The 13,049-nt window shown below is 36.7% G+C and overlaps 1 protein-coding gene across 5 annotated transcripts in view; it reads left to right on the forward strand.

Moving 5' to 3' along the window:
• sema5ba (sema domain, seven thrombospondin repeats (type 1 and type 1-like), transmembrane domain (TM) and short cytoplasmic domain, (semaphorin) 5Ba) overlaps positions 1-13,049 on the forward strand; it is a 137,111-nt gene that overhangs the window by 9,250 nt on the left and 114,812 nt on the right. For 4 of the 5 annotated variants that reach the window (XM_058787075.1, XM_058787080.1, XM_058787079.1 and 1 more), the window contains exon 2: positions 12,646-12,717. The gene's annotated coding sequence lies outside the window, so the exon portion shown is untranslated. Of the gene's footprint in view, positions 1-12,645; positions 12,722-13,049 lie in introns of all 5 variants that reach the window. The other variant, XM_058787077.1, reaches the window with a different exon arrangement.

Raw genomic sequence — 13,049 nt, forward strand, 5'->3', positions numbered from 1 at the left:
ATTTGTATATTGGGGTGTGCAGTGAAGATAGATAGATAGATAGATAGATCTAGATAGACTAAATCTGTTGTAATGACAAAATTATCTGTAAGTGCCTCAAAACTAAATGAAAAGCCAGCTTCTAATTTGTTTTTCCTTTTTAGTTTACATATATTGCAAAAATACCTTGTGTAATTTTTTTATGACATTTATGTAAAATAAAGCTGGAAAAAGAAATGTGGGAAAATGTGGCCATCTGATTTGAACTTAAAATCACACCATAAAATTCACACATTAGTCATAATGGATTTACAGAATCACCTCTGCATTAATTTTAGTTATACTCCTTAAAATACTACTTAATTGTTATTATTGTTGTTGTTTCTGTAATTTTTTACTTTATTTTGTTTTGTTTAATTATTTCGGTGGTAAGGGTCATTATGAGGGAAAATTTATAACCTTAATTGTATAAAGTGTTCTGTTAAAGGTTGAAAATAGTTAATATATATATATATATATATATATATATATACTACTTAATCATAGTTTGTTTTATAATCAGTCTAACCATTATATTTTCTAATATTTGGAAGTCATAATTCATAACTTTCCAAATAATGTATTTAGCTTCAGGAACATTCCTAGTATGCAGTATAGTGTATGGATAGTCCAAACATAACCAGTGTCAAAACAACCAGGGATGGATGGATGAAAAGCTAGTGAATACCAACCTTGTCACTGCAGTCATATAAGAGAAGCAAAATATTTTGGGATTTTATTCTTCCTTTACCGTTAATTCTCTCTGACTCACTAAATTGCAACCTAAAGTGCTACTAGCCCTGACACCCTGACTTGCTTCTTGCCTTAAAGGGATACTCCACCCCAAAATTAAAATTTTGTCATTAATCACTTACCCCCATGTCGTTCCAAAAGCTTCGTTCGTCTTCGGAACACAAATTAAGATATTTTAGATGAAAACCGGGAGGCTTGTGACTGTCCCATTGACTGCCAAGTAAATTACACTGTCAAGGTCCAGAAAAGTATGAAAAACATCGTCAGAATACTCCATCTGCCATCAGTGGTTCAACCATAACGTTATGAAGCGACGAGAATACTTTTTGTATGGAAATAAAACAAAAATAACGACTTTATTCAACAAAGCGCCATTTTTGAGAGTAAAATATCTTAATTTGAGTTCTGCAGATGAACGAAGCTTTTACGGGTTTGGAACGACATGGGGGTAAGTGATTGATGACAAAATTTTCATTTTGGTGGATCCCTTTAAGGAAAGGTGGCAAGCACAGGAACACATCCTAGGAAGAAAGTGCCATACTAACAGACTTGTGTAAATCAGGCAGTCAAAATGTTTGATGCTTTAAAGTAAATATGTCTTCTTTCAGACCTCCTCTTCTGACAGTAGAGTGCTAGGGCTTGGACAAGGGCCCCATTGAAAGTTTCCCAAGAGGGGAGTTTTTAAAGTTTTAGAGGGTTTGAGGGGGATACGGACCTGCATGCCAAAGCACTCTGAACTACAAAGGGACACATGGAGGTGGATAGAAGACCCTCTGGAAGAGCAGTGGATAACCAGTTCAGTCGATCAGTGAATCCAGGCAATATGTCCCTAGAGTACAACCAATGCAACCAATTTAAAAAAAAAATCAATGTGGTGAGTGTAAATAATGCATTGTAGGACCTTCGGAGCCATCTTGGTGTTCGGTTTTCTTTACGATTTAAAAGAAATGCAGCAAACGCATATAAAAAGGTTTCCATTCGTTTCACCATCTGTATTTATTTTCTTTTTGAGATCAGACGTACCTCGTCTGTCTGGTACAACTATATTGACCCCATTGATCAATGTGAGTTGAATGTTATTCAGATCACCAATAAAAGTCCATCGAGCTGCTTGCATAATCAGTCCCCCAGCTTTCTCCAGCCTGATATTATGGATAAATGTATATGCCTTTAGATTCATAAACTGAAAATTCTAGAAGTTTACAGAGGGTCTTCTATACTAGTGTGTCTCAACTCAACTTCTCCAGACGACAAATCCAACACTGTACCAAAATTGTTTAGCACACAAAATTGCCTTTTTTACACCCAAAAATGAACGTTCTGTCATCATTTACTTTTTTCTTCTGTAGAACTTGAAAGAAGATATTTAACTGTTCTCTAGTGTTCCACAGAAGAGAAAAAGTCATACAGGTTTACAACAAAATGAGGCTGAGATTTTGGGTGAACTAGACCTTGAATTATGCATTATTATATGACTAGTTGCATTCTATTATTTTATCATATACCTATATTTCCCCCGCTGTCCATGCTTCGATCAGAAAACATCTGCAATCCCTTTTTCAGGTCACGACCCACCGGTTGGGAACATTTATGGAACCAATGTAATTGAAGTCTTCCATTTCTCACGCCTTCATGGGAAAGAAGCTTAAGGGCCACCTCATCAGACTCTCTACCCCCTATGGTACCAGTTTCATTTCATCTGGCCTAGGGTGGTCTGCTCATTCCATAGGCACGCAGAGCTGATATTTGGAGGTTTAGATCCAATGCTGAGCCAACTTCACATGTCCCCCCCACCAAATACCCATCTCCCTCCAACTGTTAACAGTAAACATGTCTTTTTGCGTCTTAGTTGGCGCTGAGCCCGGCAGCCCTCAGCAGTTTACAATGTAGCAGCAGCCCAGGCTTTGACTTTACAAAAGCGTGCTTCTATTTATTAGGGTTTGTAAAATGACAGAACTGCTGCCACTGTGCTGTGAGTGGAATAAACAAGACATAAAATAGAAGCTTGTTAAGCGTAGACGGCCAATTTGTGCTGCCGTTATGCTGCGTTTAGTCTTTTTTTCTTTCTTCTCCTCGCTCTCTTGGAAGGTGGTGTCACTGTCAATAGAAGTGATTTCAGTGCCAATGTCAGATATGTTTTTTATTTTTTAGAGAGATTTACATCGTCACCACGAGAAAAGTAGATGTGGGTTTTTGAATTGGTGAGAAACCATTAACTATCCCTGAAGAGTACCTTTTATTTAATGAATAGGATGGATCAGGCTTTGAGAGACTGATTTAATAACCAGAAATGTGGCTGTAAATGACTTGCATTAAAACATTTGGAGTGCTTTATGGGAACATTATTTTTATTATACTGGAAGTGTTTGTTAACAGTTCCAGTTTTGATGTTGGCAGTGTTGACAGTTAAATAAGTCCTTGTGGAATATCAGATCAGTTGTCAGAATTGTTTCAGCCACAACATCAATTCTTTATTTTGCCTTTTCAAACAATATCTTATTCAAAGGGTGACAGCGGTTCCCTACTGAGAAGACAAGTGTAGACCAGAATGAATTTCAAGGGTGGTCTTTGCTAATGTTAACCAGATAAACTACCCATTTGTTTTTTTTTTTGGAAAAACATCACTTTTGCTCACCACCGCTGCATGAGCACTGCACTCCGTAGATATCCGTCTGAGCCTACATAGAAAAAATGTGTACAGAATGCAGTAACATCTTATGCTGGACTTTTTGTTAGTCATGATGTTATGAAGCAGACAGGTGCTGCTTTGGTGTTGTTATTTGCCATTTGAACTGGAGAAGAAGCAGCGACTGATTGTGTGGCTCGTCTTGCACTGCTTATGTTCAAAAGCGGATTCTACAGCCTTCCAGTCACTATCTCCAAATGTGTTGCTTATCTATTTTGGATCTCCGCCGCTAATGAGTGCTAGACCTCACAGACATTTTATCTGTGTGCGAGTGTACATTTGATCCTACGTCAATTATCTCTCCTCTTTACATCTGCCCTCTGAAGTCTTAATTATGACATTGATAGAGATGCTGCTGATCAGTCCCTCCCTCTGCTGCACAGTTTCCTGCCACAGTGACATTCAGAGCGCACTATACTGCTCCGTCCAGCCCACTGTGATTGGAGAGAAACGGAAAACAATCACGTTGGGTGTAGAAAGCAGCCAGAGGTCATTGTAATATAGTTGTTAGGGAGAGACTGTCTCATCAACATGACAGAGATACAGCTTAATTATATCAGATACACCACCATTCAAAATTTTGAGATTGGTAAGAGTTTTAATGTTTATGAAAGAAGTCTCTTATGCTCACCAAATGCTGCACCAATGCTTGTCATCCTGTGATGGCAAATCTGAATTTTCAGCATCATTACTGCAGTCTTCAGTGTCACGTGTTCCCTCAGAAATCATTCTAATATGCTGATGCTCAGAAAACATTTCTTTTTATTATCAATGTTGTGCTTCCTAATAGTTTTGTGGGAACTTTTATTCTTTTTTTAGGATGCTTTGATGAATAGAAAGTTCAAAAGAGCATTATTTATTTGAAATAGTTATTTTTTAAAAAGGTCTTCACTTTTGATCAATTTAATGCATTCCTTTCTGAATAAAAGTATGAATTTCTTTCAAAAGAAAATCTTACCAACCCTTAATTTTTGAATGTTAGTGTCTGTATGCATATGTATTTGTATGTTTGTGGATTTAATTTTTTTGTTTAAACATTAAGATGATTAACCTCATGGTGAGAGATATGTTGAGATCACATGATCAGATGAATAACAATACTTTGTGCTTCATGAATTCATTTACTTCTTTGTATCTGAGTACATTATATAAATATTTTTGCTTCAGCTGATTAGAATTTTTTCGAGCTTTCAGAAAAGGAACTCACAGCACTCGAGAAAATCAACCCCAGCAGTGTGCAGAATCTATCTAGATGACGTGACACCAGCCATAGTGCACCACAATGCTCACCACACACCAGTCTTTGGTGGAGACAAATGTGATGCAGCCGATTTATAGCTAGGGTTATTAAGAGGCCGTGATGGATGGGGGGCCATGGGGAAATTTGGCCCGGTTTGCACCCACACAGTTCACAGGAAAAGCACTCCCTGCTGGCCTCACTAACACCTCTTCCAGCAACTTTAGTTTACCCAGGAGATCTCCCATCCAAGTACAGGCCAAGCTCAGCTCTGCTTGGCTTCAGTGGGTAACTAGTCTGTTAGAGCTGCAAGATGATGCTCAAATGAATTAAAAAAAAATTTTTTTTTACTTGTTTATTTAAACATAAAGCAATTTAATCATCAGGGCAGATGCCTAAATGAACTAATTAGAGTATTGCATGTGTTAGACTGTATTGAGTAATGTGTTGTTGTATTGAGTGCCTAAATAGAGCTCATTCATTCCAGTCCAGAAGTTTATAATATTTCAAAGAGCACATACAGTCATACTGAGAAATGATAGATGGGTTAACATGTTTGCATCAAGCTAGTAAACTAAGTGTGTGCCCCCGTTGCTTTGAAAAAAGACAGTTAGGTCGCCCATCCAGGGGTTATTTGTTTTCACTAATGATCTCATTAAAGCGAGAGGTTTACTCTGAATCATTAATCACCCTGTTGACCATCAGGAGAGGGAGCACATTCTGTGGCTTTGTGATTCATCTGACTGGCAGTAATTACTCACAGGATTGGCACTTCATCCATTGACTTTAATTCAGTTTCATTATAGGAAAGTTCCAGTGTGTTCATTAGCTTAGAACTCCAACAATGAGATGAAGCAAGTTATTTGGCATAAACTGAGAGAGGTGAACTTTTGATGGCACCAGGCCCTGAGTGCTGTAGAAGCTCTGCTGTGATCTCAGCTTTTGATGTTGCTGATGTTTGATGTAGCGTCACAGACGGGCGCCGGAGACTACAATTGAGACTTTTATTTAGTCATTTAGGTGCTCCGAAAAGCTCAAGCAATTCCAATGCACCTTTATGTGAAATCCTGCTTTTGCATGCTTCGCTTTATGTGGTCTATCATATTCCTGTTCAAAATTCAGCGCAGAATTTATTGCCCGTTCATTGTCAGGAATCTTAAATTCCTCAGTCACACATATATTACTTCAATTTCCTCCTAAGACATGCTCAATTTGAGTTTATGCATTTGTCTTGTGTAATTCAAACATATGGGTATATAATTTTGCTGTCAGTGTAGTTGTGATATGCCATTTCCCTAGGATGTTATTGACTTTGTTGTTCTGTTCATGCCTTGCTTTTGATATTTACCCATATGAAAACCAATATTAATTGCAAAGCAAGTTTTGTGTAGCCACACGTATGACTACCTGTATCTGTTTCACTTCACAGCTTAATAGGGCCAGAAACGGTATCTGACCAACATGTAAAGTGACCAACTATAATTTGGGTGCCATTCATCAATAATCATAAGCAGATGTGGAAAAAATTAATTCAGGTATTGTCACAGTCACTGTAAGCAGTTGTACAGAACCTACTGCAGGTATAGGAAATATCTATAGACTTTATAATCAGAATTTATTTTCATCCAAAAGTAACTTTTTTCCACAGACATAATTCAGAAAGTTTTAATATAATTTGAATATTTTTTGTAGTTTTTATTTTTTATTTTGTTTAACAAATTAATACTTTTATTCAACAAGGATGTATTATTAAAAGCAACAGTAAAGTCATTTATAGTGTTGCAAAAAAACAATCCACATTTAATAAATGCTGTTTTTAAACATTCTATTCATCAAAGTATCTAAAAAATGTATCATGATTTCTTTAAATAAAGCAACACAACAGTTTTCAAAGTTGCTAATAATAAGGAACATCAGCATTTTAGAATGATTAGAATCATTTCTGAAGGATCATGTGACACTGACGACTGAAGTAATGGGAGCTGAAAATCATCACGGGAATAAATTATAAATTTAAAATTTATATTAAAAATGGAAATTACAATTTGAAATTGTAATAATATTTGTTTTATTTTAATAAAATTTTTTGATAAATGCAGCCTTGTTGACCATAAGAAGCTTGTTTCAAAAACATTTAAAAAATGTTACTGACCGTAAACTTTTAACAATATTGTGTGAGACATAATGCATTAAGAATTCTAATATCGTTAAAAGTTTATGGTTTATTTTTAAATAAAAAAACATTAAATTGCAATTTTGAGGACAGACTTAAGATAGCAGTTGAGGAAAGGGTTTTCCTCATGTCGTAGCCTGCATGGTGCATTAATTAAATAAATCAGTCATCATCTTATTCTGTACCCAATGTAGTCAGTTTAATACATCGTAGTACATAATCTATGTTGTTGACAGTAATAAGCATATATAATGTCAAGCACAAACTGTTGACAAGTTGGCGGATGCTACAGTATTTATAGTGCCACTCCAGGCTTGTTGTATTGATTCAGGGCGGGCATTAGATCCACTGTGGGAGGCGTAATTACTGCAGCTGCGGTCCCTCCGATCGCAGTCACACCGGGTCACCGACCCAGGAGGTCCTCTCGCCTTAGACCACATCTCTCAGCCTTTCAATGGTTGCCTTTTGTGTGGGTCTGCCATACCCAGCCTCCTGCTGCCTAAATGCAATTGATATAGACAATGCCTATGTTCAGATTATAGGTCTAAATGCTCAGTTCTGTTTTTTTCTCCTTCAAATTCAGTCTTTTTGCATTGATTGTTCATATTCATGTTTGTAAATTACTCCTATATCTGTCATTGGTATGAATGGACCACTGCCTGACAGCAGCAAAATAGGTACATTTACAAAAACAATAGCAATCTCTTGTGTGTTAACAATCCAAAATAAAAAAACAATATATTGATCCTGCTAACACTGTTGGCTTGTGAGCATTCATTGGTTTTACTTGACTTGATGTCCAAGAGCATGTTCACATACATGGTCTTTGTTTTTTTTGTCTCGCCATCTTTCTACTTGCACTGCCTGCTGTTGCTCATTGCAGATTTAGTTTTATTTATCAATTAAGAAAATGTCCTTTTTGGCTCTTAATGAGGGTGACATTGACTTTAGGCCTTAATACAAACTTAATAAAATGTCCTATACCACTTGCCTGAATTCAGAAAAGTATACTAATCTTACTGCTTTTGCTATATGGCTTGGTATTATTTATGAATTCAGCCATGGTTTCCCTAGGGATAAATAAAGTAATCTTGAATCTTGATCTGTATAAAATATATTTCTTTATTTTAATATTTACTTTATATTTTAAATGTCTTTAGATTATTGTTAAATCAAGTTATTTTTTACTTTTAATTCAAAATGTATTATATAATTATAGGTATTTTACCACATTAAAAAATATGATACATGTAATATTTGTTGTTTGCCTTTTAGAGACATTTGGGAACTGTTGGCTTAGGTTAGCTCTGCTATTTAGTGTTTTCAGGCAAACTGTTGTCAAATCCAGAAAAACAGCAGCCTCTTCTGTTTCTCATTTTGTCATGTATTCCTTAGGAGCTGGAAGGCCAGCAGTAGGTTGCACAAGACATGCAAGGAGCAACTTTTTGTAAAGTAGTGCTGAAGCGACACAATCATTTTGCAACAGTCACAGCTAAATTAAAACTCCGAGATCAAACCATAGCCTGCCTTCCCACCTGCAGCAGCACTCTGAATCCGTAGCTCGCAAGACTCCCTTAATCTCGGGCCCTGGGGATCTTGTTGGAGCCTGTTAGCAAATGTTTATCCCACAGTGAACACCTGGCTGTTTGGAGAGTACGCCCACAGTGCACTGCCATCTCTCACACGAGCAACAACGTGCTTAGTTGTGAGCCGCCACATCGTATTCCTACCACAGCGCGCAGTTCGTCGCATTCAACATGGTGATTAGCATAAGCCTTATTTAGTCATCCTTTAATGAATCATTTTTCCTGGGCTTATTCCCAGCTGTGAAAAAGCATTAAATTGTAAAGCTATGAATTGTAACCTTAAACTTGATATTACCAATGAGACCATTGAACAAAGCTTATCGCATATCATTAACCACGATTACTCATATATCCTGAGGGATTTCGAGTGGTTTGATAGAATAACTCTTTAGTGGTGTTTCAAGGAAATTCTCTTTAAAAATTTGCATAATGCCATGTATTTTATTCCAGACTAACATTCTCATGTAATTCGTAGTCCCTGTTGGCCTTTACAAAGTCTGAAATGACGTTTTATCAAATTTCTGGTGTGTTTACGCTTATAGTTTGATTCTCTTGGTTTTATTTGGTGTGGACCAAAAAAGAAAATGATTTAGTTCTGGTTTGCATAGCATTCACAGTGTGATTTTTAACGACGATCCTAAAGATGCAAAACAAAAGGCATAAGAATACAGTCATAACCTGATTAGATTAGCGTTTGTGATGTATATTTTGGGAACTTTACCGAACATCCAAAATAATGCTGTGTGCTGGGCTGAATGTGTGTACTTATGGTAGTATCTCTCGAAGAGTTTACAAAATGTGCAAGAGTCAAAACTGCACCAGGAATTCCTTCATTGCACACAACTGTAGTGGGCAACATGGTTTATTAAAATGAACTGCACTAACAGACCAATCACACTAGAGTTCATTTTAATCAAACCAAACCTGCCAAGTGTAAACACACCATAAAAAGTTTTAAATATTTTAAATGGTATAATTAGCTCATCTTAATTATCATTTTAAGAAGTCTTAAATTTAAGGATGGGAAAACCGAAATCATGATACACCCTGATGTGATTATCAAACATCAAAAAGCTGTGAATAAATTAATATCAGCGCTGTACGTTCAAAGTCAAATGTTGCATTGTTGCACATTCTACAGGTTCATAGTTTCAAAACAGTCCGCAGTCAATAAATATAATGCATTTATCCCAAGCGAATGCTTATGATTTACTGTTGATGAATTATAAACACTATAAAGTAAACATCGTCATATTTTGTAGAATGCATATTTTAGCTCTCATCTTTTTAAATGAGCATCTGGAAGTAGTAAAGCATAGACATAAATTTTTTCTGGATATTACTTTAAACTGTATTTGGCATTTAATTCAGTGTAAGCACTTTATGGGTACGCGGTATTAATTTTTTGTGCAGGTCTTAAATGTGACTTTCTGTTGGTATCCTGTTAGTTTTCATATTCTTTTTAAAAGGAAATTTGTCCCTAAAATTTAAATGGTCATTTACTCACCCTTGTTCCATCCAAACCTGTATGACTTACTTTCTCCTGCAGAACATAAAATAAGTTTTTTAAAAGAATCACAAGACATTTTTCAAGAAATCTTATGGAAGAAATTGACCGGATTTGGCCAGATTATACTTTATTTATAGCTCTGGAGGTCTAGTGTTCAGTTTGCACTATATTCAGTCTGGTTCAGCTTCCTTTTCCAATCTCGGACAGCATGTCCCGAGGCTTTGAAGGCCCGTGGCAGTCTGAGACTCTAGGGCACTGGCCTCATTGGCCACTTGATCCATAATCCAGCACTGCCAGCTGCAAGCCTGCATGTTTTTTAATAAAGACATAAAAAATTTAATGGAAAGAGATATTTCATTTTAAAAGTCCAGACAGGAAAAAGCAGTGTAATTGCGAATCGTATAAAGAAGAGTTTCCTAAGAAGATAAACCACCTGTGGAATATGGGGATGCTGAGGTTGATCGGCCTGTGGCTAAAACTTCTCGGTTTCCGTGACCTTTTAAGGCAGTAACTCTCAGTGGTTGTTAATTGATTTATCGAACACGGCCTTGGCACGCTGGTCAATCAGATCATAGGAGCAGGGGTTCGTTGAAAGGCTTCATTATTTACTCCTTAATTACTCTAGCCCAGTGTCTCACACCGGCTCTCTGCTTTGCGCTATACAATGCTGAACTAACCTTTACTAGATCCTCAGAGACGAAGAGAGCACAAAGCCCCTGTGCCTGGTCGGCGGAGGCTTATGAAGTGGGGCAGCCTCTCTCTTTGCTCTTCCTAATCTTAATTAAGTCCTGAACAACTGGGCTTTGCTCTTATCAGTGTAGAGACGGTTGTTGTCCAAGCTGTGGGATGCTGTAGTGCACTTTTAATTGCAAAGTTTGATAAGAACGAGTAGCGCTCAAGAAAAAGAAAAAGATGTTGTTTATTGTAACCTTTTACAGAATGAATTCATATAATCTGCAATCATGAAGTCACCTAAGAAATGTTTTGTGTTTTTAAAACTAAGAATTTATAGTGTGTAATGTATGTGACAGGAATCATATTATTATTAGTTGTGTCTACATTTAAAAGCATTTTGCTTTGATTTTTGCTTTCAAAGTGTTCTTACTCTCAACATAAATTTTATGCACCATTAAAAGGGTCATCGGATGCAAAATTCACTTTACAAGTTGTTTAAACATAAATGTGTGCTGGAAGTGTGTGTACACATCCTATAATGATAAAAATCCACCCAGTGTTTTTTTTTTTAAATCCCTATTTCAAAATCCTCTTTCTCAAATCAGGCTGTTCCGAGATTCCTGTCCGAATGACGTAGTTCTGTACAGCCAGCTCCCACGATTGCTGATTGACAAGGTCGTCTTCCTTTAGTGTGCTGAGAGCTGTCCGCCATTGTGTCAACTCTGGTACAGGGGAAGACAAGATGTCTCCGATTAAGCGAATGAGGTGTTTAGTTGTTGGATGTAATAATGAACATAGCAGTCGTCATTTACTCCCGACATCTGAGCCGCTGAAGACGCAGAGGATTAACGTTACTTTCGAATCATTTGTGATCCAGCTTCATGTACAGAAGAAGTGAGTAAAAGGGTTTTTTATGAATCTTTGCAAATCGCCTTTCCTAATAATGTGCTAGTTAGCCAGTTTCGCGGCTGGAGTTTACAGTCTGCTCGTCACTCCACAGAAGAGAGGGGCGGGGTCAGCAGAGCTCATTAGCATTTAAAGCAACATGGTCTAAAAATGGCTTGCTGAAAACAGAGCTGATTTTGACAGGGTAAAAACGTGTCTTTTACACTACCATTGAGAAATTTTAACCAAAGTATGTTATAGACTTTTCATTGAAACCCTAAAGAATCATATCAACTTGTGCAAAATTGGCATTCGATGACCCCTTTAAGTTTGAATGACAATGCACTTCAAGTGTGTATCTAGTCTCTTGCACTTTACTATGTGAGATCATGTATAAGAGTATTCAAATAGCAGCATTTCAACTTTAAATATGAGATTGTCCTGTACTAAACTACCATTCAAACATTTTGGGTCAGTATGTTTTTATTTTATAGTATAGAAATAAGTGTGTTTCTTTTATTTTGCAAGGGTGCATTAAATTGATCAAAAGTGTCAGAAATATGTTGCAACATTAAAATGTCTTTGCTGTTTCAAATAGCCATCTATTTATCAAAGAATCCATAAAAATATCAAGCAGCACAACCTTCAACATAGGGAGCACCAAATTAGCAGATTACAAGATTGTTGTATTTTGAAGTTGTCATCACAGGAATAAATTAGATTTTAAAATATTTTAAAATAGAAAAGAGTTATTTTAAATTGTAGTAAATGTTTTTGTTTTTATTGTACTTTTGAATGTTTGAAAGCCCTCTTTGGGAACAGTCATTTGCGATGCTTGCTAATGCATTACTTAAAATCTCAGGGGGTACTTCAAGTAAATAATGTAGGTCATAGGGGTGCAGCATACAAAAACGTTTGGGAACCCAGTGTAGTAGCTGTGGCTGGTGCTCCTTCTTACGTGCCATATTCACATCTCCTTTTAAACAGAGCTCCAGGGCCTGAGTTTTCTATTCCACTGAGAGGGTTAGTGGATTGTTTATGAGTGTAGTGTAACACGTACCTTCCTTCTCTTGCTTCACTAAATAAAACACTTACGTTCTTCCTCTGATTCTCTCTCCAAAGGTTACAGAAGGATTGCTACCTGTTTCAACAATAGTCCTGCATCCTCAAAGATGACATGCTCGTGATGCCTCTGTAAGTAGGTTTCTCCTTGTTGTAAACACTCTGCAAGATGTAATTACCTGAATGAAACATGAGGAACAAAAGAACCTCAGAAGTACCTCACTTTTGCCGCTTTTCCATCAGCAGGGTGCAGGTGTCCCTGCCTGATCTGGAACTTTTTCTAAGCTATAGTGTCCAGTCAGATGCAACATAGAACAAGACATAATTGGTTTGACTTTATGTAAAATGAGTATTAAATATCATTCAATTGTTGTATTAACATAAATCACTTCTTTAGTTGTTTAATAATGACTTTTTAGTGATTTCTAATTTCTAAAAAGGCTCTGGCACACACAAAATGGCAC

Source organism: Onychostoma macrolepis, chromosome 09, assembly GCF_012432095.1.
Source record: "Onychostoma macrolepis isolate SWU-2019 chromosome 09, ASM1243209v1, whole genome shotgun sequence".
Classification (NCBI taxonomy): domain Eukaryota; kingdom Metazoa; phylum Chordata; class Actinopteri; order Cypriniformes; family Cyprinidae; genus Onychostoma; species Onychostoma macrolepis.